Source organism: Cylas formicarius, unplaced genomic scaffold (genome assembly GCF_029955315.1).
Source record: "Cylas formicarius isolate icCylForm1 unplaced genomic scaffold, icCylForm1.1 PGA_scaffold_7__23_contigs__length_41026272, whole genome shotgun sequence".
NCBI classification, from domain to species: Eukaryota; Metazoa; Arthropoda; class Insecta; order Coleoptera; family Brentidae; genus Cylas; species Cylas formicarius.
In genome coordinates, this window is record NW_026844352.1 from 7,782,706 (window position 1) to 7,809,754 (window position 27,049).

Below are 27,049 nucleotides of genomic sequence, written 5' to 3' on the forward strand. Positions count from 1 at the left end.
AATATCTCAAACAATTTCGGGTGCCTTGATTATGAATATTAATTCTTCTGCAAAGTTTATCAAACAAGTACGACGGAGTCTTATTGGAGTTTAGTAAAAAGACAAAGGTGGCTAACTGAACTTTATAACGGTCCTCCAGTTTGAGCCAACTCGAATCATAGAGGCACTGCAAGCATTCTGAAGTCGAAGTCTTTATCTCGATTTAGTATAGCTGGCCAATAGACAATACTGCAAAAAGCGACATGGGATAAAACTAACGTATCACAGAATTTAAGTTTGAATCATAGGCGGGTCTATGTAACACCGAGTCAACATGGTTAGAAAACTGCAAGTAACCGTTAAACCTAATCCTAAATTTTTATACCCGACTGAAGCAAAAAAAACACGTTGTTAACGAGCTAATTTGCTCGAAGCTTTAACATTAAGACGCCATTTTGTCCGCAGAGATCAATTTTCCCTCTCAACAGGTCCCAAAGAGACACGGTGAAAAATTAATTGGGTTACGTGCAGCCCCGAAACAAAGCAACCGTTTATTGTCAAACAGGACGGTTAAACTCACGAAAGCAGTTTCATTTTCTTCGAAATAAAATAGGATTTCTCAGTAATTACAGTAGGATGAGGCTGTTAACGACTTGCCACCATCCCCATTTTCTTGACGCTTACTTGGAAACGAATAGTCTGTGGAGAGATTCGGCCAACATCTTATTCACAAAATAATTAAATTTCGTCACATTAATATAATATAAAATAGTATTAATAATATGCTTCATTAATAAATCAACTTTGATGCAAGTTTTGAACGCTAATTGCTGCTCTATTGCTGAAAATGTTTCCATGTTCAATAATGCTCCTGCAGGTTCAGAATTAGAGAGTAGATGCTGTTTTTTGTTACGCTTGAGGATTTCATCATTCATAAGCTTTCCATTGCACAGACTAGCAAGTTTATTCTCTATAATATTACTGGGTAAACTTCTTCTTGCTGCATCAACCCATTTTTTATAAATTGATTTTTAAAAAATCGGAAAAATAGTTGAGTTTCATAATGTTTTATAATTTATTTTATTTTATATATTATATGAAATGTGTCCAGTATTGACGTACACTTTATACAAATTTATATGTAGGTAAAACAATCTACGAGGGATAAATGTAGTTCAATGTATTTGCTTATTCATTCTACAATCAATACTTCATCAATAATATCTTGTTGCTCATTACGAAGCGCGTTATTAAATGATACCTATAAAGTATAGGGCGGCGTAATAAATAGCCCACACACGAATGCCGCGTGGGTTCCACAAAACATTGACTTTCCTGTTTAATTTAAACCCTTTCGAACTCAATTGAGAATTAATTATCGGAGTCGGGGGCATAGAGACCGGTGTTACAATACTTCACGTTTCGTTGCTACCCGGATTAGTGAAATTTTCAGATCGCTCCGGTTCGAAGGCGACCCTCTTTGTGTTTCTCGGCTTTAATTCGATTTTATTAAAAGGTTGCGAAGCTGATTACGGACAATTGAGTTTTCAGAGTTGAGAAGGTCGTTAACGAATGTCCTGCAGAAACTGACTGCTAATATTCCGGTTTTTTCTATTTTTTTTTTAAAGGCAACGAAAATCTGTTTTAAATTGCACAAGTACACGCGGTCAACACTACAATCCCGATATTGGAAAATACGTATACCTATATTTCAAACTGACTATAAAATTTTCCACTGTAGCATATTTAATTTCAAAAATAAAATGGTTTTAAGTTCACTACAACCTGCGAAGCAGAGTCAATAAGTTCTTGAATCGGATTTTGAGCAACGATAGAAAACACTATATAATTTTTATCACTTTGCGTTTCTGCACCTCCTCTGTGCATGGAAGCAACTGAGTTACTGACAGTAACTGAGGACCAATATTTTTATTATCTTAGATAAATAAATACTCAAAAAATTCAAAAGCTAAAAACTAATCAACAATGCATTATAAATGAATAATGCCTACACAGAAAAAAATCAAATTCTCAATTGTAGATTACGTATATCTTCAATATTTTCTACTCGATTTAAATTTAAATATTTTTAAATTTAGAACATCAGTTTAAATTAATAATTTCAATATGTTTGAAATTGTTTTAAAATGTTGAAAATTTTTATTTCTAAATTGCAAATTCTTCTTCAAAGGTTGCATCATCTCTTCATTTGTGTTGCCTCCTGAAAATGATGATATGTAATTTTAGAAGGAGAAACAATTATACCTATTATGGAAATGTATTATTTTCGGTTTTAAGCGATCTAATATTCAAATGAAAAGGACAAAACGTAACATACTTTCGATTTGAGAATATGTTTGTGCCGTATTCGCATTGTTAGAAAATATCTTCTTTAGTTGCCAAACAATTTACTGGATGTTAGCGACTACATGTTGGAATCTGTCTGTGTTTCTTGCGGTGTTTATGAACTCAGCTATAGTCTTCAGATCCGTCCATTGTCTGATGTTTCTCGGCCATGACAGCTGCTTTTTACCCATTCCCCTCTTGCCTTATATCACTCCTTCGAGTTTGAGCTGTATAATTTTATATTTTTCATTTCGAATTATATGTGCCGCGTAGGAGGTTTTCCTTTTTTTAATGGTACCAAACAATCCTCTCTCCTTCTGCATCCTATCATCCTGCTTCTTCATTTGTTGATCCATTGGTCCAGGATATTTTTAATATACGTCTGTGTGGCTATTCTATTCTATTTATGCTGCTATTTTTTTTGGTATACGCTTCTACGCCATAGAGCAAGACAGGCCACAGGCATCTTGCGTAGCGCAAACGTAGTTGCAGTTGTATATATCTGCAGCTCAGTACGTTTTTAAACTTAATAAATGTTGCACATTCTATTCTATTCTCTATTCTTGTTCTAATTTCCCTTTCAGGGTTCAAGTCTGCATGCAGCCAACAGCCAAGATGTTGATATTTTTCGACCCGTTCTACGCTTTCTATGCTGTGTTGCGTTAGCATATATTTGTTTGTCTCGCCTAATGATCATGGATTTAGTTTTCTTGGTATTGATGTTTAGGCCATATCGCTTGCCGGTTTCATTCAGTTGAGTGCACATGTCCTGTAACTTATTCATGTTTGTTGTTCGGAATTCTCAAACATTACATTGAAAATCTCTTCTGAGTACATATTGAATAATAGTGGTGAGAGTACACATCCCTGTATCACGCCTCTACGTATACGGATACCAGTATAAGTTTTTTATACATCTGATATCTTTCTCATCCAGTCTGTTTTTCGCAATATCTCATGAGTGTGTTTTCTTTGTTGTTCTTTGTCAAAGGCCTTTTCGTAGTCAATGACACATGTTTTCTAACATCTAGACAGTACCGTGTTAGTACTTATATGCTGAAAAGTGCTTCTCTGGTGCCCATTCCAGCTTTAAATCCGAACTGATTTGCACTTATATTACGCTCACATTTTTTATACATTCTGCTATGTAATATTTTCAGGAATATCTTAAGATTCATTAGACTTATTAGCCTATGGTTATTACAGTGGCGTGCATTGATTTTTATTCGAAGGGGGATGAAGATTGAACTGAGTCAGCTTTCAGAAATTTGGCCTGTGTCATAGATATAATTGAATACTCTTTGTAGAAGTAAATATAAGTCTATAAAATAATTATTTTGAAATTATGATATCCTTGATGTAATAAGTTTGATATTCTCAATTTGAAAATGCTTTGAAAATATACTTTCCATTCTAGCAGTAGTGGTAGAGTTGATCGCATATCATGGCTGCACGAAGCCTGACGAAGTGTAACGATTTCTCACACGACCTTTCAGTGCAGTTTCAGTTTTTACCTGTGTAAAGTGTAAGGGTTGTGTAACAGTAAATATAGAAGACTTATTGAAAAGTTGGGAACTTCCAGAGTTCGTTATAAAAGTATTGAAAGGTATGTATTTAGAACCCTATTATTTTTACATTTACTACCTACATCTTTTAAGTATGTTATAGGGAATAGCAATTTTTTCGAAATGTATCTGAATTTAAAAATTTTTAAAATAATTTTGTATCATTTGGTTAAACTTCATTCTATTTTTTTGTAAGATTTACTATGAGGACAACCAAACACTTACAGAAAATTGACAATGCGAAAAATTGCCTATACAAATTCTTTTCTAAAGCCCTCCCTCCTTCCATTTTCGAGATTAAAAGAAAAAGTTGGTAATGAATTTATTCTTTGTCTAGAAGTACTTTTAAAGGAACTATTTACATGTTCTGCCTTCTGGATCACAAAAATTTTCTGTATATAATAATAGACATTCTAGCTTACCTTCTTAATGTGAGTGTAATCGGTTTAGAACGTCTTTCGATGTTGTCCGACTCCTTGCCTCCACCTCTTTTGATCTTCCCAATAGACATCTTCTAGGTTTATTGCGTTCATCGCTTTTGTTACGCTCTGTTTCCAATAGGTTTTTGGTATTCCTCTTTTTCGGTGTTCTTTAGGTTGCTATTCCATTGCTTGGTTGGGAAGTCTTGTATGTGGCATTCCTTGCACTTGTCCATACCAAATTAATTGTTTCCTTCCAATATCATTTTGCAACAGTTTCTTCTTAATAAAATGTGTTATTTATCAGGAGCCTTTAACAATGAGAGAAATTTATTTTTATCATTATATATGTGTGTAATGTATCTTTAGTAACACCTCTGAAAAAGACCATTCTTAAAATTATTTGCATCTATCTTTATTTGTTAACCATTATTAAAAATCATCGCTGAATATTTTTCAGCATTCTAACGAATTTAAAACTAACTAAAACTAACTAAAATTTTAAATGATGGGATGAATTTGAATTTGGATTCCTTACATGAAATGGAAATACTCAAACCAAATATTTCATTTTGTTAAACGAAGCTTAAGATATTGAGAATTTGCCATTTTTATTTTAAGCCGACGCAGTCTTGAGTATATGCAAAGCTTACTTATGCTCAAATTGAGCCTAACCTATATGAACCAAGTATTTGGTGTACCTCAGGTATTAAAGAGGATGATTTTCAACAAAATAAAACATCGTATAGCTTGTTTTTTCTAATAAAAAATGTAAATTCAAATTTATTAGTGTTTACTGTGTATTGTTTTATGTTATATTTAGTAAGGTTCATATGTTTATGTATTTCAACAAGACACCCTGCTACAATACTGATTATACAACGATATATAATCAAGGGAGTATTGTTTCCATTTAACGTGATGCAAATATCTTCACGGGCGGCGGCAATGTTGCTGGGACTGCACATCGCCCGGGTTTTATACCGATTTAATACATTTCATATGCAATTAGAAATTTAGTTAAATATAGTCTAACAATTTAAACGCCATATGGTTTGTAAGAAATGCCTTTTTGAATATGACAATTTGCGCTGAACTAATACCAATGTAGGGGAGTAGTTTAACGTTAATTTTCTGTCTTTTTCCACGTCTACGTTTTCTTAACTTTTATTAGAAAAGCGACTTTTTGAAACTGAAAAGGTCTTTTTGAACATTGATATTACAAAGATTAGCTAATAAAAAAATTCCTAACTTTAAAATCGTTGTTTGCAGTGATATGTATTTGTCATATTAAAACAAATAATTGTGAAATCCAATTTCATTTTTGCTGTGTTTAATTGCTGTTAATTTTGTGGACGTTGTATCTACGTTGTCAAGATTAAGTAAAAACCATTTAAGTTAAAATAACTTTCCATAGTTGTAAATATACATTATATATATTATTATACATAGTTAAGTTTGTTATTTTCTTAAACGTGGGTGGTTCATTGTTCCTCTCGCGAATTAATTTCTCCTACCATACCGTTCATGGTTAGGCAATATCCCGCGACCCTCTCGCCCAAACTCACCCCGCAAAGGCAATTTTTTGAATGACTTATGCAGTGTATTTTAATTCGCAACTAATACAAGGTTTTTAGAGCAAACATTGTGCTAACCAAGTTGATATCATCGGTCGATGATCGAAGTTTATATACGTAAATAGTATATCATGTGCTGCTGATGTTAACTTTGTTGGGAATTCATATGTCTAGAACTTATACTCTCTCGCTTTTACAGACGCTGCGAATGGATATTTTCGCCTAAACTCGAGACATAAAAAAGGGTAAATGCGTATAGTACTTCGCGTTTTATATCTCTTCGTCGAAATGGAAAGAGTACGTTGTTTTAGCGAAATTGCGTAAGAGCCCTCGGTTGTAATTTGTTATTTTATTTTCTTTGTATATAGGCGATGTATTGTTCCGGGACTTATGAGAAGATGGAAATCTAGAAGAATTATTTTTAGTTAGGGATATGAAAAATTCTCGTCCGTCGATATTTGAAATTCACAGTATTACATTTACAGTCCTTAAATAATACCTGTTTTTCACCTACATTAAGAAATCATATTTTCATTGAAATTTTTTGGCCCCTTTTGCACGCCGCTGGATTTGACCGTTTTCCTTAAACGTTATTCCTTGTTGAAGTTTAGACGGTATATGTCATTGTCTAATTAGAATTTCATGATACTGGCATATTTCTATAAAAAGCAGTGCATCATGGAAATTGCAAAAGGTCCCGAAGTGCTGATCTAGTGAACATTATAAGGAACCATCCGGAACTTCTTCACGAAAAAAAAGAATTTTATAGCTGTTTCGCGTTTTTTCTTCTTTTTCAAAACGTTAATCGAAAAATGGAAATTCAGGCTCCCTTAGACTCGATATAACGAGAAAAAGTTAAAAAAAATCCGACACCACTTACTGCATCAGGTCGTCACAATATGAAATGATGTCAAAATACAACTTCATTATTTCATGTAGGTAAGCAACGTTAGTTTAATTTACTTGTAACACCAATACTTTACTCTTTTGCAATTTTTATTTCTATCTGCAAATTGCGTTCCCTCAGTGCTCAACTGGTTTCCGAAGCGAATTAAACGGTAACTAGATAATCAGTTCAGAGTTTTATAGTAACACATTACTTTTCATAGTTGGAAAAATTTTCGTTGCAAACTGCATACATTCTATCGTTAAACCTAACCGATGAAAAAATGTCGTTAATATGGTGTTAATTAAAATATCACGCGAGGCTGCAAATTATGCGTCAACAAAATACCGTACACTCCGATCGTAGATTACTAAAGTTAGTAACTTCTCGGAACCAAATACTCGGGCGCTATCGGGATAAACGAGGCTGTTGCAACTTTGAAAGTTTGCCTTATTAGATGGGTGACATCTTTTAAATTATGAAACTTATAAAGTTACTAGCGGCCATAACTTTCGAAGCTGTTTGTTGTTTACCCGGAGATGGTGTTAGATTGTTGGTAGTTTATCCTGAGCCGGAAGCTAAGTCTTAATCGCTCGGTAAGTGAAGATAATATTTTAATAGTTTGCAAAACTGAATAGAATCGACTTCGACCTTTTTTTTGGAGGAGGCTCATTGTTTCTTGCGTAATATTGGAATTTGTTTAATTATATATATATATATATATATATATATATATATATATATATATATATATATATATATATATATATATATTCTCACGTATTGATTCACGGATGGAAAAATGTGATGACACTATACTCCGGGATATCATCCGTTCGCTCGTTGAACTCCGACTGGAATACTGCATCCGACTGGAATCCTGCAAATCCTGCATCCGACTGGAATCCTGCAGACGTTTCGCCAAAATCTCACTTGGCATCTTCAATGCTCGCGCTCCGAGTGTTCGAAGTGTTTTCGAACACTCGGAGCGTAGTTGGAGAGAGGAGGTGGAAGAAGCAATGGCAGCAAGAATTATTTTATATATATATATATATATATATATATATATATATATATATATATATATATATATATATATATATATATATATATATATATATATATTCTCACGTATTGATTCACGGATGGAAAAATGTGATGACACTATATTCCGGGATATCATCCGTTCGCTCGTTGAACTCCGACTGGAATCCTGCATCCGACTGGGATCCTGCAAATCTTGCATCCGACTGGAATCCTGCAGACGTTTCGCCAAAATCTCACTTGGCATCTTCAATGCTCGCGCTCCGAAAACACTTCGAACACTGTTCGAACAGTGTTCGAAGTGTTTTCGGAGCGCGAGCATTGAAGATGCCAATTGAGATTTTGGCGAAACGTCTGCAGGATTCCAGTCGTATGCAAGATTTGCAGGATCCCAGTCGGATGCAGGATTCCAGTCGGAGTTCAACGAGCGAACGGATGATATCCCGGAATATAGTGTCATCATATATATATATATATATATATATATATATATATATATATATATATATATATATATATATATATATATATATATATATATATATATATATATATATATATATAAAATAATTCTTGCTGCCATTGCTTCTTCCACCTCCTCTCTCCAACTACGCTTTGGTCGAGCACGTTTTCGTCTCTGCGGGGGAATCCATTTTAAAATTCGTTTTGGCCATCTATCATCTGTCATTCTGTTTACATGTCCAAACCATACCAGTTGTCGCCTTTCTATTTCCTCTGTAATGTCTTTTTCTATTTCCATTTCTCTTTTTACATCGATGTTTCTTTTTCTTTCTAATCGTGATACGCCCAAGCTTTTCCGCCAAAAATCCATTTCTGTACATAATAATTTATTTTTATTGTCTCTATTCAGATCCCAGATCTCCGCTCCGTATAATGTCACAAAGGAAGAGGACATTCGTTTTTTTGTTGTCTTCCGTATGTTCTTCTCCCATAGTACTGAGTTAAGTGATCGGATTATCTTTCTTTCTTTTGCTACTCTTTCCCGAATTGCTTCCCTGCTATCTCCGTCCTTATTAAATATTACCCCCACATATTTATATCTTTCTACTCCTATAATTTTTTCGTTTTCTAGTGGTAGATCTCTTATTTCGTCATTACCTACAATCATGTATTCTGACTTCGTCATGTTTATTTTCAAACCGGCATGAACATAATACTCGTTCAGTTTCCGTACCATATAGCTCAGATCATCTGCATCTTCGGCTATTACTATATTATCAGCATAGAAGAGGGTCATAAGGAGGTTTTCATCTACGGCTATTCCCATACCTTTACATTGTCTTATCCACGTTTTAAATTTTCCATTTATATATATATTAAACAATGTTGGCGATAAGCAACAGCCTTGTCGTAGTCCTTTATCAGTGGTGTTATCTGTTAGATGCATATTTGCTATTTTAACTTTTGCAGTGTTGTGCTGGTACAAGTTCTTGATCGCCTCGATTAATTTTGGCTTGACTCCTATGTCGAACATTGTTTTCCACAGCTTGGGTATAGGGACGGTGTCATATGCCTTTTCCAAGTCAATGAAGGCTAAGTGTGTCTTTAGGTTTGTCTGTTTGCTCTTTTCTACAAGGATTTTAAGAGTAAAGATATTGTCTATCACCGATCTTCCGGCACGGAAACCTGACTGCTCTTCCATTTCCCTTGTAGCTATTTGCTGTTCAATTTTTGATTTTATGACCCGCGAGTATATACGTCCGATTGAACATATAACTGCAATGCCTCGGTAGTTTTTCGGCTCTCTCTTTGATTCATTTTTATAAGTAAGTGTGATATGACAAGTCTACCAATCCTTTGGGACGTTTTCCCCATTTATGCACCTTCGGAAGAGATTTGTTATCATTCCTAAAAGTTTTCCTGAACCATGTTTGAGAAGCTCTGATGGAATGCATCCCACGCCAGCCGCTTTTCTATTTTTTGTCTCTCTTAGAGCTTTTCTAACCTCCTCTATGTGTAATTGGATTTATTCTGACGTTGTATTCAGCGGTTCTTAAAATAAGTTATCCATTCATTTTCAGGTATCGCTGTGGTCACTGAGTTTATTTTATCACTTTGGCGTATTCTCTTTAATGAATTCCACGCTTCTGTACATCTTTGTCCTCCGATGGTTTTGTCGATTTTGTCACAGGTTCTTATCCAGATGTTATTTTTTCGAGCCGTTACTTCCTTCTTCACCTCTTTGTCTGCCTGTTTGTACCTTTCTTTAGTTTCTGGGTCCTTACTGTCTAGCCATTTCAGGTATAACTGCTTTTTTTCCTTGATTTTATTTTCAACTTTTTCGTCCCCCCAATATGGTTTTCGTTTAATTTCATACCTTCCCAGTGGTTCCAATGCTGCATGTTTTATACTATCAGCTATATGCTTATATTCTTTCTCTATTGTTCTGCTGTCTTCTATTAGTTTTTCATCTAAGCGTCGTTTATATAAATAGATCGTACTTGTATCTTCTAAACTTCCTAGGTTGTATTGTCCTTGTGTTGGAAGAAGGAGTTCATAATTTTCAAGTTATATTCTTCACACATTTGTATCAATCTATCCTCATTGTTGTTACAACAGTCTTCACCGTGAGGGCCTATTACTTTGTGTCTTTTTTTCTACCCACCCGGCTATTGAAGTCTCCAGCTAAAATGAGTTCCTCGCGTTTCGGAATTGTATCTAGTACTTGCCTTGTGTCAGTTTCAAAATCATCTTTTACCTTTACTAGAGAATCATCATTTGGAGCATATATTCCAATAATATTTATTACTCTTATAATTCGTTTGTTTATGGCGTCCCAGTATTTAACATGTTTTTCTAATTTCCTTTTTATAATTATTGATACTCCTGCCTTTGCTCTTTCACTTTTTTCTACCCCGCTATAATAGTGTGTATAATATTTGGCCCTTTCGCATCCTTTTCCCTTTTTTTGGATTCAGATAATATGGCGATATCTATATGTATCTCGTTCATTTCTGAAAAAACTTCCTAGTCTTTATTCCGTTTCCCTTGTTCGTTCGAAATTCCTATATTTGTTAATCCTTTTTCGTTGCCATGTCATTTTTGTTTAGGTCTGTCCGGTTTACTTTCGTTTCTGAGCTATTTAGCGGTTTATGTCTTTTTATATGAGCGGGGTGCTGACTCACTGCATAACTCCAAACTGTTCCAGTTTTGGTCCACCCCGAGTATTTTATTTCTCCGGTACCACCCATATCTGGGAGGCATTCCCTTATCCGCCACCTGGGGAGGCGCCCGATGGAGGACTAGCAACCCCACACAAATTAAATTAATCATGGAAATTATTCGAGTCTCGTGACATAGTTTAAAATTAAAATTATAATACAGAACTTAAAAGTGTTTGTGAGTGTAAAATATAGTAGTAATAATAACGTTTCCTTCAAACTAAAAAACTTGGCTCTTCTTAATTTTTCCTTAATTACCCAATTTTTGATGATGATCTATACCGCGACCACATTCTTTCCAATAGTAGCGAATATCTACATGGAATGGTTTTGCCCATACCAAGAATACTGCTATCGCTAGTCTGAAATAAACATATAGACGGCTGGACTGAATTCACTTAATGGCTGTTTCAAATTCCATTACTAGATGTCCCTGTGAGTACGTCTGCAAACCGAAAATCAACAAATACTAGACGATATCTAAGTTTTCTTCGAGCAGTTGGAAAACATTCACAATAGTACCCGTAACTGACCAAGATACGCTCTCAATACTTCAGAAAAGATCAAACGAAAAGCGAAAAGAGAGAAAACGCATCGAGTATTATATGAATACGGTGATAATATTGCAGAAACCAAATGGCCTTCGAATGTAAGCACGGAATAGAACAAATATACACAGGATAGCAGATTATAGGAAGAATCACAAATTTGGTACATCTTGTACGACGTCGTATCAGTAACTAGACTAAACTAAGTTATATTTATAATCAATTCTGAGCTATCGAAAGCATCTACTAATCTATTATTAGATGCACTAAAGCTGTGATTAATTTGTAAACCATTACTATATACCGTATATTAAATATTTTTATCCTAACATTTATTGAACTTTTTGTGTGCTTTAGATCGCAAGTATTACAAGTATTCGAGTCCTTCAGGATCTGAACTCGAGTTTATGCTCTCCAACTTTAATGTGTTTTCCGACGACGTTGTTCGGAAGGATATATCCCCAATAATTTCTGCGGGCGTACAGGTCAAGATTTTCGAAACCGTCTGGATCTCTCAGTGAGGAAATTTAACGAAACTCTATTGTTGAAATTGCGCCGCATCGAAGCGATTCGAGTGTTGCGCGAGAGTGTTATTGTTCACTCTAACCGTGTCGTGTTTAGTCTTCGGATTTGACTCGACTTTAATCAGATTGCAAGTTTATATGGCTTTTAAATGTGATATGTTTTTGCAAGTTGAGATTGCTTTTTGAGGTGTCACGGCGTTCGATTGTCTGCTGTAACTATGTAAATGTGTAGACATGGCAATTTACTTAGCAGTTGAAAAAAACCGCAATCTTTTTACTAATTTCAAATTCAGGTCAGTCGGTTTCAGAGCATTACAAATATATTTTTTGGTGTTGAATCACGTTTTCATAGCAGAGCGATGGCGGATTATTAGAATTCGATAACAGTTGTCTATTATTGGTGGTTCCAATGCGATGGTGGCACGATTTATTTTTGTTGACTAAATCCCAAATCAATCCAAAAAAGGTCGCGTTTGGACTACTTTGATATTCATTTAAACTACTTCTGGCGAGACGCTAAATACTTACACTGCATTACCTGCCGGAATACTTCATCAGACTGGCTTCGGTTCAGACAGGATACGAGTTTCAGATTACCCGACAGTAGTTTACATTGATCTGGCGGCGCAGCAAATTAGAGACAAAATGACAATGAGAAACGGGACCCTAGCTTCTGGCGGATCGTTTTTAAACCCATATTTATTTACTTATTTATTTCTTTTAAATTATAAAAAAGGAAAGGTTTACTGTTTTTCCAATATCTGTTTTCAGGTGTGGAATAAAATACGGTACGTATCGATTTGCTCTTTAGCCCATCTGCACAAAAATGTCTTGAACATAGACGGAAGTAGGCACGTACATTTTTTGTGAAATTATATTTTGTAGACGCATTAAATTAATATAACTTAGTATTAATTCCGGAATTTTCTAAAAATTCTGAAATACTTGTTTTTAATTTGGTTTACTTTTCATTATTTTAAAAAACTAATTTTGTCTGTATGTAATTTTATGATAGTATAGCAGAGCAGCTTCCGTACTTTTTATTTCTTTAAACCTTGCAATGCATAATGTGTATCCTACCTATGATGCAAGACGAAAAAGAATCTAAACGTTCTAGTTCAAGTCTCAACTAAAGCCATTTAGAGACTGAAAAAAAGCTACGCCAGCCATATAGAAATACAAAATGAAGTTATTACAATGGTCTCATTTGGCCAAGCGGAGTCAGCGGAGCCAGTGCTTAATAAAGGAGTGACAGAAGAATTTTGTCAACGTGTTGCACACTATATTTTTTCTACTCCCTTCCTTAAACTACCTAATATTATCGGAGATGGATGGCACATATCAATAAAAGAAATTACTTTAATCTCGATTAAAAGTGAGCTGTTCCGTTAAAATATTTTTATCTATATATAATACTTTAAATTTTAATTTCAATTCAATTTAAACATAACTTCTATTTGGAAGTGTTCGAATGAGTAAGTTATGTTTAATTACCCATCGGTAAATAAGGTAAATAAATTTGCAAACACAATCACTTTAGGGTTTACTAACCAATAAATATATTGCAAGTAACACAAAGGGCATCATGTAAAATAACTAAATAATATCTATGCGAGTAGTAAATAATGTTAATGTATTTACAATACTAAAATAAATATCCGAAAAATATTTTACAATTGTTATAACAAGAAAAATATATATTAAACGTAGAACACTAATAAAAGAAAATATCAAGTCCATACAAACTAAATACGGACAATCCACATCGACCAAAATTAAAATGATATCCACAAATATAAAAATTATCAAAATTTATATGTTTTTTAATTTATTTATTAAATTTATATTTTTTTCTACTCCCTTCTGTAAAACACCTAATTATACGCCGATATAGCCTACGGAAAGCGTCACTTTACTACGTGAATTTCTTCCAGCCCCTTCGGACATTTTCGGGATATTACCGCACGCACGGGTTTGGGAACAATCGGATGGTTTCGGAGATATTACCGCATGGCTTGAATTTTGACGTTTGGCAATTCTGATAGTCATGTCAGTGAATGTATTTGTGTTGTTTTGCAAAAATGTACCCAAAAACTAACGGTCGTAGAAAAATTATAGTAAGCAACACGATTGGCAAACTTTTCAAGTCATTCGTTTATTAAGTACTCGCCCCGCTGCGCCCGCTAGTGCCAATTGACATTTACAGCACTTGTTGCATAATATCCTATTTCTAATGTCGTGAATTTTTGCAAAACAGCAGGAATACATTCACAGGGTGACGTGTGGCGTGACCGTCGGAATTGACAAATGTCAAAATACGGAAAACATCCGATTACTCCCAAACCCGTGACTAAAATACGTCTGAAAGTAACCATTGCACACATGATTGATCAGTGCTTAACTGGGTTTTAGAGTATTGAGTAGAAAGAAGGTTTTAAAGTTGTTTGGTTTCAGGGTCGTCTTGGAACAACCAAAATCACGAGCCCACATACAATCAAATTAGTAACAGGAGGCAAGGTTCAATGGTTTCCCCACAAATAAGGGCTTATTTTCGATTCGGAAGTACGCAAACCGCTTCCATTTTAAACAACGATGTGCAGATGCAATCCAGACCGACAAGCGCCGAATAAAACTAAAAGATTGAAATTAAACTTTCGCCACAAAACTGATTAAATTGTTACTTTGTTTCGTTGAAGTTTATCATTTGAAGTTACACGCGACGGCGTGGCATCCGGAGACCGAATGCATCCAAATTCAAGGAAACACTGCACGGTTTATATTCCGTGTGAGCACTTATGTTAAATTAGTTCGGTTCTCTCGAGACACACACACACAGTATTCCTGTTACATGGCAGTTGAGGTTATAAAAAACGAATAAAACTTTACACACAACTCGCTGAAATAAATTTTCCCCACTTGCGCGGGAAACATCATTACGTCGATACACATGGGTTTGCTTTGTTGACAGAACGCGATGATACATCGGCCCGTTGTGAAAAAAAAAGTTATTCCTTTCGAGGGGTGCTATTTTGGGAGTTTTAGTTGGTGATGAATGGGAAATTGTGGGAATCGATTTCGTTAACCAGCCCTCGCAAAATATGATAATAATGTTTTATGACCCGTCGCTTTTTTGAGTTGTTTAGTTCCGAAAATAACTGACCTTTGGAAGCCATAATAAGAGCGAAACGTGACGTTGTCAAAGTCGCAAGCTCGAAACTGCACGACCACTTTAGGACAGCTAAAGAAAATACACATTACTAACCACTCAGTACCACCTACACTTACTGATCTTCTCTTGCTTGCTTGCTTGTTATCGATCATATTTATTATAAGTCGTTCTTGAGCCGAAAAGTTGGAGCACGTTTAGTAGCAAATTTTCCCAGTGTTATCAAATGAAGAAGTTCGTAATTTTCTGGGCTATGCCGCCTTCTGATTCGGTCTCTTTGCTCATTATCATATATTTTGTTTTATTAATGTTGAGTTTTAGGCCAAATTATTCGCTCTTCTTCAGTTCAATAAGGCTTGGAGATTATCACTACTAACTTGATATTTTACTTGCAATTATATAACAAAACAACCTAGGTTAAGGGTTAAATACAGCAAACCATCTATTAAAATCTGGATATAAGGGATATGCACACCGACCAAGAAGACAAACGAGATCTAGATGTAGCAGACTTTGCAATTTGACAGTCGGTACTAGATAGATATAATCCGAATAAGAATTAGCAAAAGGTTGATTGTTTTATAGATACAGGACATACATCGGATGCTAAATCCGCACAAGACACATGAATTCCTGTGCATACAATCAATTATTATTTCCAAAATAATAGTGATTAATTTTATTGAAGGGCACTACGACCCGAATGCAAAAGAATATTTTTTACTAACCCGTGAGTATCTTTGTGAATATTTTTTCGTCATTATCGTCCCTTATTTATTGAAGCCACCAGCTAAGGTAAAAGGTGACGTCTACCAAATCAAATTTATCTAAATTTTATGACAACTTCATTTTTTAAACAAGCACCTTATTAAAGTATTTATGACTTTTTTCCATCTGGAATTTAAAAATTACTTACTTACTTACTTACCCTATGAACCACTCTGGATAAAATTTTAAAAGAAACTTTCACAGGTTACTGTAAAACTGTTTACAAATCTTCTGCATTCCTCTTGCATCCGTTGTTTACAAAACATACTGGCTAACATTTGGCCAATCATCCTGTTGGCTTCTTCAGAGCTTAACTGAAACTAATGATGGCGAAACGTCAGCAAGTTTGATTAATGAGCAGAATTTCAAGTTTTTAACATTTCTTAAGCTTCGTCATAGAACTGACAAGTGATAGATTAGTGAACATTTATTTTTTAGCAAAATAGATTTTGAAAGTGCTTATCAACTTGACTAGATTCACTGTGCAACATGTCCCAAGTTAATTGTGAGTGACCCTTGGGGTAACAAACATGAATAAGGTGCGACATTTCTCATATCCACATGAGAATCACATAAAAATATATTTATAGTGATCCAAAATTATTTTGAAATCTGCAGCATCGTGGACTTGGCTTCTGGACCCACGGCCTCACGGCGACCCTGAAATGTCCCCACCAAATCTTTTGTTGCATTGGAGTAGCAGAAAATATTTAAATTGATTGTTCATCTTTCTGATGTAAAAAATGGTTAAAATGAAACAAAAAATTAAAACACAATCACTTTAATAATCATTCCTAACATATAGTATTTCCGCCATAATTTTCTTCCATCCACATTTCCTTGTCCAAATAAAAGTCTATAAGAATAACATTTTATATTTTTATGACAAATGCTAATCTGTGAAAAAATCAAAATTTATGCGACGGCAGAAGTAATCCACCCTACATCAAAATAGAACAGAGCTATTTTATGAATAAATTTTAAGGTTATATTTCGCTGTATTTTTGTTGCTTGCTTTGCAAAATTTGGAAATTGGAGCAATAATGAACCAAGCAATAATACTTTCAGACCGCAGATCAAAGTTCTCTTACGGCCATGTTCTACCGTTACCGACCTCGTAACATTCTATAGATATCATAATATTGCTCAAGTATCAGCTTCAAATGTAACTACTAGGCCCACAAGGTTTATTGAATTTACGGGAAATTATTTTCTGGTAGGAGAGACGCGTGCGTGCTTGCTGTAGATTTGACGAAGCTTCGCGTTTGCGATTTGCTATTTAAACCCTGCGATCACGTGAGCATGTTTCCGAGGTCGTGGCTTGAGAAGGGCCAAACTCAATCAAACTCTTTTGAAGCGCCAAGCCGCTCCGAATTTTCTTGGTAAAGTAATCAAAACATAAACAGTTCGTCGGGATGCGACGGCGGTGAATGATCCTAAGTGGTGGACTGAGGCAACATCGATTAAGTTTATTTACTCTACTCCGACAGATCCTGAGTAAAGTGAACATTTTCGAAAGACATTTTTTCTTCAACAGATATCTTGACTTAAACAGGTTTAATGCATTTTAGTTTTGCCAATAAATAATTGGCACACACCCTTAATGCATTACGTACTATCGTTTTACATAATAAAATGCTGGGATATGGGTAGTGAAACTGCCGTCCACTAGCTCGTTAATGCATTTGCTAATTAAATGTCCTTTCAAAACTCTCGCTTCGAATCTAACTTGTATTGCATAACAAGCTTTCCAGGACGCATTTTGTTGTAAGACCGGAAAGCGCGTCCTATATCGTACCGGAAAAGCTCCGTTAACCGGATACCATATCACCATGCCTTTTCGACGTGTTATTTTCCACGGACACTTCTTACCGTCCGTCTCTCCTATTCCTATTTTTACTTTAAAGGTGGACCGACTTTAAAATCATGAAACGACTGACATTTTAATAATTTTCTTTTATTGCTTGATTAAATTGTTTTAGATAAATCCCTAGCTTGTAAGATAAGTTACAGCTTACAGTAACAGTTTACAAATTACCAGTTACAGCTCCAGCGTTTATGCAGAAGTATTTAAATTTTTAAAATATTTACGAAAGTTGGATAATATATATAAAGTGTGCCAATGAAAAGCGCTGAAAAATTGTGGACTGTTTTTCGAGTTCGAATAATTTGTACTCCCGTGTGACATCTAATGTTAGGGTTCCATTCGCTATTTGTCCCTTTAACTTTGCTATATACGTATCTATAAAATGTCGCTCATTCACACAAGCATTCACAGCTGCCGGTAGGAATCAAATCCACAACCTCCGGTGAAGTTTAGACTTCCTTCTTGCGTAACCGGGAAATACGTAATTGAACTCGCGTATTAATTAAACTTCAGAATATATTTGTACAATTATTTCATTATTACATTGTATATAAGTATAAATATTCATTTTATACGATAGTAATACAGAGCTCAACCTAGATACTATTGATTTGCCCAATTCAATTGGATAAAGAAATACAGTATTTACTTTTTTTGCATTTTACTGACACCATACGCACCTATATGTGTGAAAAGTTCGTCAAACTCGCAATATCAAATTTTTGAATAATATCGTGTTAAAGTATTGGTGGTAAAATAAAAAAAACAATTACAAAATCCCTATCCAAATATTTGTTTAAGTTTTGTACATTTGAATCTCTCAAAACAGGCAATTTTTGCTTAGAAATAGAAATAGAAATGGAAGCTTATTTACCAGGAACTTTTACAGATTATGGTTTCGTCATCACAATAAATATTAATAAATGTTCATAAATCGTAGATGTCACAGGCTATATGTTATTGTCAAGACAAAGTCAAAACAATATAAATGTAAAACAATTAAATAGAAACATATACACAGATGAATACAGAATTATTAACATAAATATTAGCACAAGGCTCAGTACTGGCTCCACTACTTTTTAATGTTTACATAAGTGACACCCCAAATACTACGTCACGTAAGTTTTGTTACGCAGACGACATGGCTATAGCCACTCAAAATAAACACCTTGAAGAAGGAAAAACAATCATAACAGCCGACTTAGAAACCTTAAACCAATACTTCCAAAAATGGAGACTGCGCCCGAACCCAAATAAAACAGAGACATGTGCCTTCCACTTAAATAACAGGATGGCGCACAGAGAACTAAATGTCACGTTTTGTGGAGAACCAGTCAAACACAACAAACACCCCAAATATCTAGGCGTAGTCCTCGATAGGTCTCTCAGCTTTAAAAAGCACCTTGAATTGACATGCCAGAAACTTAAAACCCGAAACAACATCATACGTAAATTGGCAGGCACCACATGGGGAGCAAATGCAGCTACCTTACGCACTGCAACACAATCCCTTGTTTACTCTGTAGCGGAGTATTGTGCTCCTGTATGGGGCAGAAGCTCTCATGTAAATAAGATTGACACCCAACTTAATGAAGCCATGAGAGTAGTAACAGGGACACTGAAGTCGACTCCTTTACCATGGCTCCACGTACTATCAAATATCGCTCCCCCAGGAATCCGAAGACAACAGGCTACATTCCAAGAATGGCAAAAGATAAATCACCCAGACCAGCCAAGAACGTGGCCTATTCACAAGGTAATCGATGAACCCTGTGTGAATCGACTGAAATCAAGGGCCCCAATATGGAACTTGGAAGCACTTGCTCCAGGAAAAACCTACGACGCCTCTGAATCATGGACATCCGTATGGAATAACAGCAATGTCAATCAACACAACATAGAAGATCCTAATAAACAGCTCCCAGGGATGCAACTACCTCGTAAAACATGGTCCCTATTAAATAGAGTTAGAACTGGACATGCAAAAACGAGATCAGCGATGCACAAATGGGGAATTGCCAACAATCCAGCATGTGACTGTGGAGCTGAAGAGCAAACATTAACACATATAGTCCAAGACTGCCCACTGAGAAGATTTACTGGACAATGGAAAGACTTTACTGATGCAAACCCCGCTGCCATTGCATGGTTATCTGAACTGGATTTGGACCTGTAGATTTAATTTTCCCATACCGCTAGGTTGCTCGCATGCACCTGTTATATGTACTGTCTGTGTCATATTTAATGTGTATTACTGTGTTTTACATTACTTGTATTAATTGTCATTTATACCTACCTTTCATAAAAATTTTGTTTGTAACCTATTATATAGCACTTGTAGAGCCATACGATAAATAAATAAATAAGCACACAAAAAACAAAAAAGGTGAAAACTGCTTAATTATTTTTGTCGAAAACAAAATTACTCTCAAGGTATTCCTGAACAAAATAGAAGCAATGAGCAAGCAAATATTCTATCATTGATCTTTTAAATTTTTTGTTAGATGTTGGTAGTCTATTGTACAGTATGTAATTCCAAGAATTACGAACAGACTTTGATATCTTATGCAGCGGGATAATGATTTATTTTTATGATGCATTTCAATTAAGGGAAAATAAACGAAGATGCAAGGTATAGGCATAATCCCTTAGCTCAAAAAAATGCAATGGGCACGATAATGCCCACCACATAATCTAATCGCTCTGTTTTGTAATTTAAAAATGACCTGTGCTGCAGTACTGTGCCCCCACAATGGAAATTTATGCAAGATCGCAGTCTTCTTATTAAAAATATCAGACTCGATAAAGCTTTAGAGAGTTCATCTGTAAGGTGTGACCACGACAATTTGTGATCTATAATGAGACGCAACAGCTTAATACTGTTACCTACCGCTAACCTCGATTAAGTCGGTATTTTCAAAATTTCGGTTTTATAATTATTTAAGAAAAGATTATTTCTCACCGAACCATCTTTCGGCTAGATTTCAAGCAGCATTTGAGGTGTCAGACAAAGTTTCAATGCTGAGGCTGGAGGTAACAAATTTTGATTGAAATCAAATAATTACTCAAGTCATTCACATATACGATAAACAATAGCAAAATTGAGCCTTGCGGTAGTCCGTATTTTAGTTCCGGGGCGTTTGTTAAAGAGAACCAGATTGAGATCTAATTTTCATATAACTTTCGAGAAGTATCAAAGGCATCCATCCCCTTTATTCCATTGTATTCTAATTTTTTAATAAAATATCATGGGACACGCAGTCAAAGGCCCTGGACAAATCATTACAACACTATGGAATCGTTATAACACCATGCAGCCCCCAAGTTGAAGCCCTCGACCACACCCTCCAAGATCCGTAATAGGGCCTTCGTTGTAAAATGTCCAGCCCTAAAACCAAGCTGGTCCTTATTCAAAAAATCACGTTTTTTAAAAAAATGCACCTATCTGTCCTTTAAAATTCTCTAAATTATCTTCTCAAATAAAAGAACAGTTCAAATTGGACTGTAATTATAGACATTGTTGGGATCTCTTTTTTTCCAAAGCGGTAAAACTCGGTTAATTTTAAATTTAGAAAGAAAAACGCCAGTGAGAAAGCTCTTATTAATCAATTAAGTTGACGGAGTCATCAACAGGTCAATAGTACTTGCTAAGATTTTGAAATTTGCATAACAAATGTCAGTTGATGGTGAATTGTTAAGGAGAGAAATGTACTCTCTGCCTCGTCAACGGGATTTATATAAAAAGAACCAGAGAAAATTGGTGATGAGATCGCTGAAAGAGCAGTGTCTCTAATTGCAGGCAATTTTTTAATCACTTCCTCAGCAACGTTTACATAAAAATAAAGCAAGATGCTTTGCAGAGAGAACAGATTCATTATCACATGACTTGTTTTTGTTACGCTCCGTATTTATTAGGCTCCACGCTACCTTGCTTTATTTTTTGCCTCCAGTAGATGAGCATCGTATGCTAGTTTTTTGACTCTGTTTATTTCGTTTTTATATTGTTTAGATAACGGTTCAACGAACTCTTTATACCGGGGTCATTTATTGCTTTTATTAAAAAGTTTAATCGTTTCAATCTGTTCTCTCATGCGTTTTAAGTCTTTTTTTCCTAGCTGTTTATCTACTATTATAAACTGACCGCTGTGATCTGACTTTAATATAAGACTTAAAATAGGTTTTGGGCAAATAGGTGAAAATATTGTCAATACAATATTTCCTTTTTGTTTGTTTAAAAATGGTTTGTTTAATACCAAAAGAGCCTATTATGTTTAAAAGTTTTGAGATATCGGTTGATGGTTGATTGAAATGAAAATTAAAGTCACCCAAAATGATTAAATTTGTTGAAACAGATGTTAAGAAGAGATTCCAAACTGTTAGAGAGCCTCCAGTAACCTAGATGTAATTTTTTTCTACACTTTTTTCTAGGTATTTAATAATAACTTTTCCATTTTGAAATAAATGTAATTTTTATAATTGCATAATGGTCGATCAAAATTTTGCGGTAATTCGAGAATGATTGTCATCATCTGTTGCGATTAGCTGACAAACGCACTCTCGGTCAATTTGACAAGGCGGTAATCAAACAAATCTCGAATGTATTAGTTTACCATCAGTAAACTGCGGTTTGCGTTTCTGTAGCTGTTCTGAACAGTGGTTAGGTTGTGGTAGGTTTGATAGAGGATAACGTCGAACATCTCCAACTGACCAAATTTCAACAAAGCTTCACAGTATGTACAGATATACCAAATAGTTATGTGACGTTATTTTCACTTGATCTAGTCAGTTTGGAAAGGGTTTTGTTAAAAGAAAGCATTTTTCCTGGTCTCTAAATCAGGCTAAATTATATTATCGCAAGAAAGGGGATATAGGTAGAAGATTTTCGACACTTCAACAACATTTAAAGTACAGTAGACACCTGTAATATTTACAGTAAGCGTAATCGGAGATTGTGTTGCAATAAATATTTGTTGTTTGTTTTATTACTTTATACATATTAAAAAGCAAAATTAAAGTAGGGCTTCCCTAAATCGGATTATCCAAGAGCCAGAAAATAAAATTCGAGTTATAGAAAATTCGAATTAAAAAGGAAAACTTAAATCTTTGTTTTAAATTAGTCCTTAATTTTGATTAAGGATTCCAAAAGGAATAGAATAGAATAACATTTATTAATTCCAAAAGAATCAATAGAGTATTCGACATTTGTCAAGAAGATCGAAAAACAGATCTTAGTCATCCGAGGTGTTATAATTTATAGTTAACAAAATTAAATAATATTGAAACGTATATAATAAATAAAATATGTAATTATGAACAATACAGTTCCTACAAATCAAAACATATTTTATTCATTTTTTGTTTGGAGGAATTGAAAACGTTATTCTAAAATTAAGATATTTTGTTTTTAAATTTAAAACTGTCGGTGTGTTGTATGTCGCAAGTTTAATGTAATATATCAAAACCGTCGTGAGAAGTGCGATAAAGTAGCATAATATTAGTCTCTATGATAAAAAGTATTTTTAGGCTTCGCTTAGGGAGGCATTTTAATATAACTGTAACATATTTAACATTTTTTAGGATTCATAACAATTTGTATCCTGTTTTTTCCTAAAATGTATCTATGACTTCCATGATGGTCTACGATCTGCCTACTAAAAATTATTTTTATTTTAGAAATATTTCATGAGATTAGTATGCAAAGAATTAAAAAAATGTATTTCTTTGCATAAATAACAACGATATATGAGAAATGATAAGTTTGACAGCTACAGCCGAAAAAAAACGGCACAAGTGTATTTTGAAACATATCCGGAAAAATGATAGTCGGATAAGAATATTTGCAATATATAATTCACAGGCTAATGTTGTTTGACAAGAACTTTGTCGAGAGTTATGATTTAATGTAAAAAAAAAGTTTTGAATATGACCAGAGCTTATATATTTATACATTATTTAAAATTTGTTAATAACGAGTTTTCCTATCAAATATGGAGCACATGCGGAACCCATCGATAATCTAGTCGAGTTCTTGTATTTCTAAATGTGATTGAAGATTTTACACCGCTTTATAAGCAAACTATTTCAAACCAATCTATATCTAATGGGTTAAACGATATGAAATTAGAATCCCTTTAAACAATGGGATATTATCGGGTTGTGCGAAATCAAATTATATCCTACCTGTTTTGGTTGCGATGCCACGTTTTTTTTGGAACCGAACTAAATACGCTAGCGTCATGTTTAATTAAAATGAACGTAATCTGCAGCATGCTCGACCATTTTGACCAAAGTACCGACATTAACGGCAGATTTCGAAGCTTATTGAATATAAAAGCTGCCCGGACCATTATTAGGCTCGACGTTGTTAGTTGACTGCCTGTATTTTCAACGTGTAATCAGCGTCATGCAATAAGGTTTTCTATTACAATTACTGGCTGCGTGGTTATTTCTCTACATGCACGCGTCAACAACAGCCCCCTCCCAAATATGAGGACATAGGAAACGATTTTGTCAACGCATTCGGGCGATTGCGCAATAATGCGTCATCTGGAGGTCGAAAAACCTTTGGGGTTCAACTCAACAAAACTCAACAGGAACCAATTGAAACGTGACCGGAGAAGATTTTTTTTAATGAGAAGGGTTAAAAGCTGATTTTAAATCAATGAATATTACCTTATGATATGGCAGCATCGTAAAAGACAAAAAAAAACAAATCAGATGACAAATGATTGCGTTTGTTAATCATTATATCTTGAATTCTCAATGTTAGCAATTTGTTTTAATTTTATCGCAACTAAACCTCAAAAACCCGCCAAAACAAAGCACTGTAATCTGAATAATATCAGAAACCTTTTCCTTTACCATGCCGGAAAGTTTGGTCACGAATGGCCAAGACTACGTTGACTACGTTTGACATCTTCTAGACACTGTGGTGTTGATGTTGGCTCTGCAAATTGTAATATATAAATATATATATATATATATATATATATATATATATATATATATATATATATATATATATATATATATATATATATATATATAGATATATATATATATATATATATATATATATATATATATATATATATATATATATATATATATATATATATATATATATATATATATATATATATATATATATATATATATATATATATATATATATAGATATATATATATATATATATATATATATATATATATATATATATATATATATATATATATATTATATATATATATATATATATATATATATATATATATATATTCTCACGTATTGATTCACGGATGGAAAAATGTGATGACACTATATTCCGGGATATCATCCGTTCGCTCGTTGAACTCCGACTGGAATCCTGCATCCGACTGGAATCCTGCAAATCTTGCATCCGACTGGAATCCTGCAGACGTTTCGCCAAAATCTCACTTGGCATCTTCAATGCTCGCGCTCCGAAAACACTTCGAAGTGTTTTCGGAGCGCGAGCATTGAAGATGCCAAGTGAGATTTTGGCGAAACGTCTGCAGGATTCCAGTCGGAGTTCAACGAGCGAACGGATGATATCCCGGAATATAGTGTCATCATATATATATATATATTATATATATATATATATATATATATATATATATATATATATATATATATATATATATATATATATATATATATATATATATATATATATATATATATATATATATATATATATATATATATATATATATATATATATATATATATATATATATATATATATGTATATATATATATAATCAAATAATGCAAAATTTGCCAAAGTGAAAGAAAAGTTTAGGATTTAAAGGCAGATTTTAAATAATTCTGTTGCTATAATGATGGGTTAAGTTTTTCTTGATTTAAGAAAGCACATCCTAGTAATCTTACTAGGAAGTTTCTTAAAAATTGCAAAGTTTAAAAAAATCAAATGCCTGAAGTTATAATAAATACCAAGCATAATTTTTGAGTTTGTGAAATAGAGGTTGACAGGAATTACGATAGGCGCGATTTTTTTCTGCACAGCAAGTGAAGATTTAGCTGCAGAACTACTGCCAAAATCTTTCACGGAATAATAATATGCAAAATCTATAAAGAGTTTTAATCTTCGAACAAGAAATACTAAACTTGAAAAACTTGAACATTGAAATGTTTCTGGCAGAGATCTCTGATAAAGCAGATAGACAACAATAGAAGAGATAAAGTTGGTATCGTTTGCAAACAGTATCGACCATGCAGTTATAAAAGTAAAAGCAATAAACAGTAGATGGATCCTTGCAAGGTCAACACATTGCCAAGATAGGATTTTAAAAGGTTTTTCATGGTTTTTTTTCTAATACCGTATTGGAAAATTTCTGCAAAAATAAAACGCTTTGACGAGATCGAACAAAGATACGGTGCAATGCTCACCGTACTCCAATCCTCCAACCACATCAACCAATTCTCTTAGTACCGCCTTAGTAGTTGAATAACCTGAGCGGAAACCAAACAGAGCGTTTGAGACGATATTCTCTTAAAAAGATTCTGTGAGACCAAGTTTGAAAATGAGTCTCCCAAAAAGTTTGTGTAGTGAGCAGAAGTTCGTATTGCAATGTTAAAGGATCAGGCAAGTCTATGTTCCCGGATCACTTTACTCCCGGGGCACTTGAATTTTAAGGAATAGAAATAATATTGTCAATGGTGATTTTGAGGAGCTCTGGAAGAGATTGGTTTATTCAAACCGATGCTTTTCTTTTAATTTTCTTCAACTATTTAGACTAATTAAACCTCTTGTTCAAGAACTTGTGAGCGTGGCCACTAACCTTGAGCCTTTTCTGTTATATGCGAAATCATCTTTTTATTCTGAGTTCACGATTTTTCTATTTCTTTTATTAGAGTTAAAAGTAACCACTAAGTATCGACGAACTCTACGGTAACGAAGTTTAATAATGGCACTACGTATATTGCAATTTTAGTAGGTTGAAACCACACACGTTTCTTTGATCTGTTAACTATTAAAATTATTTGGGGAAATGCTGTTTAATAATTTGGCAAGGTAGAATTTTTTCTCCCACAAATATTGATATAGTCCGTTGTCCTTTGGACTCCCGGCTCCCCCTGTGCCTTATTTAAGAGTCACTAATGTATGTAGGATTCGCACCACATGTAAGT

General features: G+C 34.2%; 1 protein-coding gene and 1 long non-coding RNA gene across 4 annotated transcripts in view; one reads left to right on the plus strand and one right to left on the minus strand.

Moving 5' to 3' along the window:
• The window catches only part of LOC132705517 (uncharacterized), a 29,200-nt gene extending 4,979 nt beyond the window's left edge, over window positions 1-24,221 (minus strand). The window contains exons 1-3 of one of the 2 annotated variants that reach the window (XR_009619449.1): window positions 24,055-24,221; window positions 16,165-16,324; window positions 4,313-4,620 (exon numbers count right to left, since the gene is read on the minus strand). This is a non-coding gene — a long non-coding RNA (uncharacterized LOC132705517). Of the gene's footprint in view, window positions 1-4,312; window positions 4,621-13,593; window positions 14,703-14,751; window positions 16,325-24,054 lie in introns of those variants that run through there. The other variant, XR_009619448.1, reaches the window with a different exon arrangement.
• Window positions 1-27,049, plus strand: part of LOC132705524 (teneurin-a) — a 737,223-nt gene that overhangs the window by 77,898 nt on the left and 632,276 nt on the right. The window lies entirely within an intron of this gene.